Genomic DNA, 5740 nt, shown 5'->3' with positions numbered 1-5740 from the left:
TGTTTTGAGAGTTACAGCTACTCGTGTGCTGATGTATGTGTTAAGGGGGCTTTGGCGTTTTTACAGCCACACCAGGTATCACAGGGGCCAGTGGACGATTGTGTGGTACATGTTTGTCGAGGCCGTAGTGGACAATTGTATGACCACTCTCTGTTGAGCTGCTGAATAGTAGTGAGGTTTGCTAGAGACCGCTGATGCGGTGGTCGGCTGGCTAGGTACAACTGTGTTTATTAGTACCTATTCTGAGAATTCTTATCTACTTTTGCTACCTTCCAACTCAAGATCTGAGTAATTCCAAGAATTGGATGAGGTGGGCTCCCTCTCGCAGTGTAACATGCCTCATCATAGGCCACCTCGGCCCACCCTGGTAAGATGATACTACCAGGGCGGACTCAAACTCAACCATCTTGAGAGAGTTCTTAGAAAATATCTATCTGCACAATATCTGGGATTCAGTTCTCCTACTTAAAAATACCTTGGGATAAACCGCAAGAGATCCTTTATTAGGTGATACCCTAGGTATGAGTAAAAATACATAAAGAGTATGTTCAGGGAACGTTACTGAGTACCATGACCCTTATATACCTCTGTGGTGCCAACATGTTTCAGCCCACAGTTAGCCTTAAAAAGGACTTGGTCATTCATCAGGGCTTTTATTAGGCTCCCTATGTGAGACGATCTAGTAAATTTAAAGGAAAGGACCTACCTCTCCTTGTTAAATCAAAGGTAATTTACCTAATCCAGAGAGGCCCCTTGCCTCATGGTCTGTTCAGGGATGGGCAACCCCTAATGTCACATTTTCATCAAGCAGATTCACTCTCCATATACCTACCATGCCCCCAGGAAAGACCGCCTGTCTCCCTCAGCTGTGTCATCAATATTTTGGGAAGTCTTGGGTTTTCCACCACCATATAATCTCCATCAATTTCTTGGAAGGTTTTGTAGCTAAGACAGTTCCAGCCAGAGGGGAGGGCTTGGAATAAATTGAGATGGTATTTGATTCTGCCTAACCTAGAGGGCATTAGGTTCCCCCACATTTTATTTGTATTTATTTATTTTATTTTATCAACTTGTATGTCGCAACAGCTACCCAAGAAGGGTTTCCCGGCGCCTGAGAACACAGCATCATAGATGGACGAGTATAGCTGGGTCATTCAGGTTACTGATCGAACAACCAGGTTTTTATCGCTTTACGGAACTTGGGGAGACTTCCCTCCTTTCGTATGTGAAATGGAAGTGAATTCCATATAGTGGGTCCCAGGTGGGAAAAGGATCTTCCTCCCATCCTGGCAAGCTTGAATCTCGGCACGCAGAACTTTTCAGCTGATTGTGACCGTAAGTTCTTGTTTCTTGTAGGTGCTCACGAAGGGGGTGCCACAGGGCTCATGCCTTAGCCCTACATTGTTTAATGTTTATGTGGCCCCCCTCGCTGAGATTGGGCGGAAGTACGGGTTCACACTGGTCTCCTACGCTGATGACACCCAGCTCCTCTACCCTTTCAGCTCCCTTGGCCCTAAAGTCAAGGAAAACTTTGCTGAGGGTATGAGGGCAGTGTCACATTGAATGGCCGCAAACTGCCTCCAATGTAAGGTTGCAAAAACAGAGGTCATGCTCTTCGGCAAAGCAAGTCTTCTGTGGTCTCCTGATTGGTGGCTGCTGGATCTGGGTCCAGTTCCAACATCAAAGCCACATGTCAAAAACTTAGGGGTCAAAATTGACCAAAAACTGACCCTTAAGGAACATACCAACCGTATTGCAGGACTGTGCTTCCATACCATCGGCCTCTTAAGACGAGTCTTCCCGTATCTTCCTGATACCTACAGGAAGACACTCGTACAGGCCTTGGTTACTAGCCGCCTGGACTACTGCAACGGCCTGCTGACACTTGCTAATGCAGATGCAGTGGGCCGTTTGCAGGTAGTCCAGAATACGGCGGCTAGACTGGTCATGAGTGCACCAGCTAGGACTCCCTCTAAGCCCTTGTTGGAGGAGCTGCATTGGCTCCCTATACGGCAGCGAATCAGCTTTAAAATGTGTTGCACGGTCCACAAGTGCTTATATGGAGACAGCCCTAAATATCTCTCTCAATCACTGGAGCTGTATCAACCTAGCCGGTCACTTCGCTCAAGCAATCAAGCCCTTTTGAAACCACCTGTTACAAAAAAATCCAGACAGGGAGACCGAGCATTTTCTTCAGTCGGCCCTGCTCTGTGGAACAAGCTTCCCACTGATTTGAGAATGACTACCAACCATCTATCCTTTAGGAGGTCACTAAAAACCCTCCTCTTCCGGGAAGCATTCCAACTCCACTAATCACCTTCACTTGTATCTGCTAATGTTTCTGGTGAGCAAAGCGCGGAGATACCCTTACGGGATTGATTCCTGCGCGATATAAGAAATTAAAATTAAAATAAAAAAATAAAAATAAAAATAGGAACATAGGGAAGTGCTAGTGTCTGAAGATAATTCGGGGCAGTACCTGATTTAATTTTAAACATGTAGTTTAAGGCCTTAAATCTGATGCGATTTTCTACCTTCAACCAATGCAGTTCACGTAGGTAAGGAGACACGCTGGTATTTTTGGGGATATGACAGAGAAGTCGGGCAGCCGAATTTTGTACTAGCTGTAATCTTTTTATGACTGCTTTATTTGCCCCCAGATACAGGATGTTCCCTAGTCAAGCCGGGATGTAATTAAGGCATTGACTACTGTTTTTTGCATGGGGACCGGCAGCATCCACAGAATCTTCTTGAGCCATTTGATAATGGTAAAGCAGAGACCCACTACTTTGCTTGCCTGTTGCTTCATGGACAAGGTGTTGTCTAGAATTACTCCCAAATTTCTTGCATGGGGCACTGGTGTTGGAAGATCACCCATCTGAGTAGGCCAGTGTGATATATTCCAGAGCTCTGGATGTTTACCCAGAAGAAGGATCTCCGTCTTGTCTCCGTTTATTTTCAACTGGTTAGTTGACATCCAGTTGAAGATGTTCAGGAGACCATTTTTGAGAGAAGACGACGATGAAGATTGGAGTTCAGATAGTGAAAAGACAATTTGTGAGTCGTCTGCATACGTCATAAAAGTGAGTCCAGCTTTCTCCACTAAGTCTGCCAGGGGTCTCAGATATAAATTGAAAAAGAGCGGGCTAAGAATGGAGCCCTGTGGAACCCCATGAGGGGAGTTAAAATTTCCAGAACTTGCGGTGGCAGATGCTATTTGATATGTACGTTGGCTCAGAAAGGATCTGATCCATTGCAGGGCCATTCCACCGATTCCATTTTTTTCAAGTGTGGTGAGTAGTCTATTGTGCGACACAGTGTCAAAGGCTGCGCTTAGGTCGAGTAAAATAAGCGCAACCGTTTGACCGTCGTCGAGGAGTTTCTAGATGGTTTCAGAAATTCCACATATGAAGATCCTCGGTCATAGCTGTAAGCAGAGGGGGTAGTTAGCCTCAAACAGCTCTGGTAAGGTCTGTTTAAGCCGGACTCCCTGGCAAGTAATAAAGGGGCTGGCACAATAAACAGGGAGATTGGCGGCCAGCCCATTTGGCCTCTTGTGTTGCCACTGTGAGTTTGAGAATTTCTGATTTGTCGTAGTTTACTTTATAGCTGGAAGCTGTGTCAAAGGGTTGGAGCGAGTCCATTACTGCTGGAAGCAAGGCACCCGGGTACAACGTTAAGAGAACATGGTTAGCAGATAGTGAACATTTGAAATCTCTGGCCCCAAATGTAATTCTTGTTGCTGCTTGATGAATCCTACAGGCTAGGGGTTCTATGAATAATGCAAATAAGAGCGGCGCCATGGGACATCCCTGTTTTGTTTCCCTTGTGAGTTGGAATTGGCTCGATATGAGTCCCTTTTGCACCACTCTAGCTGTTGGATGGGCATAGTTTGAAAAAACCATGGTCAAATCCCTGGGTCAGAATCCCATTTCCGCAGTGTCTGGAGCAGGAAACACCAATCCCCCCTGTCAAGGGCCTCTCTGCTTCCAATGATAGGAGCACCACTAGAGAGGCCTTTCCTATTAGATGTAAGGCTGATCGGGTATTGTCAGGGTTTGGCATGCAGGGATAAATTCACCTAGTCTGGGTGCACCAATGTGGAGCTCCTCATTAAGCCGAGTGGCCAAGATTTTTGTTTAGAGTTCAGCATGTATGTTCAATAAGACTATGGGTCGGTGCATCGCCTTGCGTCCTTGTTGGATTTAGGAACGACAGTTACCACAGCTTCGCTCATGGTTGGGGAAATCTTCCCCTCTGTGGTGGAATAGTTGAACAGTGAGGTCAGTTTTGGAAAAAGTAGAGGTGGGTATGTTTTATAAAATTGGGCCGTGAGGATATCAGAGCCTGGAGTTTTATTCAATCTGATTACTTTGGGATCTGGGAGGATCGAGTATTCTAGGGAGTCTCTTTGGACGCGGTGATACGACGGGAGGGCATACATCACCGCTCCTCCTCAGAGTCCTTCTCTCCTTCTCTAGGTTTTGCACCTCTAGTTTGTGGAATTTGATGCACTCGGGTGCAACTGCTATGAAGTGCCCCCAAATTATCGCCTTAAACGCATCTCCTCCCTCATTATCCTAGAAGTATTCTGTTATGTGCCAGCCTATTCGGTCATTCCTGATAGCCATGTCCCCGAGTAGCCATGGGTGACGCCTTTTGTTCCCTGGGTGTCTTTTGACTCTGAGATCGAGCCAGATTGTGGAAGGTGCGTAGTGCAAAACTGCTGTGGATCCAATCTCTGCCGAGCAGGTCTGACCCAAAGGACGTTACTCACTAATACATAATTTATGCGGGAGTGGGTGTGGTGAACTGGGGAGTGCAATGTATAAGTAATTTGACCTTCATTTAGCTCTTGCAAGGCATCTTGTAGGCTAAGCTGTGCTACGACTCTTACATTTCTTAGAGAAGAGTCTTGTCTCCCTTGCCTGTCTCTTTGTGGGTACCACACCAAGTTAAATTCCCCAGTCAAAAAAAGCTCTCTTCAGGAAGCTGATCAGGAAAGCATCCGGAGCAGTGTTAGGAACATACGGGGTAGCTATGATAAGAGGATATCCCTCCTGAGTCCCTACCAAGATCAGGAATCCACCATATTTGTCTCTGTGGATTTGTGAGACTCTCATGGGAAGGTTGCGCATAGTCTATATGACCACCCCTCTTAGTTTAGTGCTAGCCGAAGAGTGATAACTGGGGGATAGGTCCTGTGCTTTAACTTCCTCTGGCCTTTGCATATGAGGTGGGTTTTCTGGAAGCAAATTATGTCTGGTTTAATCTCTCAGAGTGTACACCAGATGGCCCCCGCTTATTGGGAGAGTTCAGACCTCGGGTAGTAAGCGAGGTTAGCTTTAATATTGTCGAGTTAGAGGTAACACACAGTGCATGCAGTGGGGCTTTGGTTTTGACAAGCTAAATGGTTGTGGTGGACATCAGGTATCCGGGCGCTTTACATGAGCACCAGTTGCGTTACACAAGGACACATTCCTTTCTGTTAGTCACGGGGAGATTAAGTGATTTGCCCAGAATCACAGGATGTTCAGCGTCATTGCTAAGATTGTAACCCAGTTCCCCAGATTCGAGGTCGACCGCCCTAGCCGTTAGGCCAACTCCTCTCCCCTGCACGGTGAGTGTGGCTTGCTCCAGAGTGGCATCCCCCATTTTATGTGTCGGGGCGCCAAGTGTGTCTTGAGCATTCACGAGGGGGGTTTTGACACCCAATTCCTATGTGTCAATGGTCCCGGCT

This window comes from Lissotriton vulgaris, chromosome 1_1 (assembly GCF_964263255.1).
Source record: "Lissotriton vulgaris chromosome 1_1, aLisVul1.2, whole genome shotgun sequence".
Classification (NCBI taxonomy): Eukaryota; Metazoa; Chordata; class Amphibia; order Caudata; family Salamandridae; genus Lissotriton; species Lissotriton vulgaris.
The sequence above is the reverse complement of the archived record's forward strand: the minus strand, read 5'-3'. Positions refer to the sequence as shown.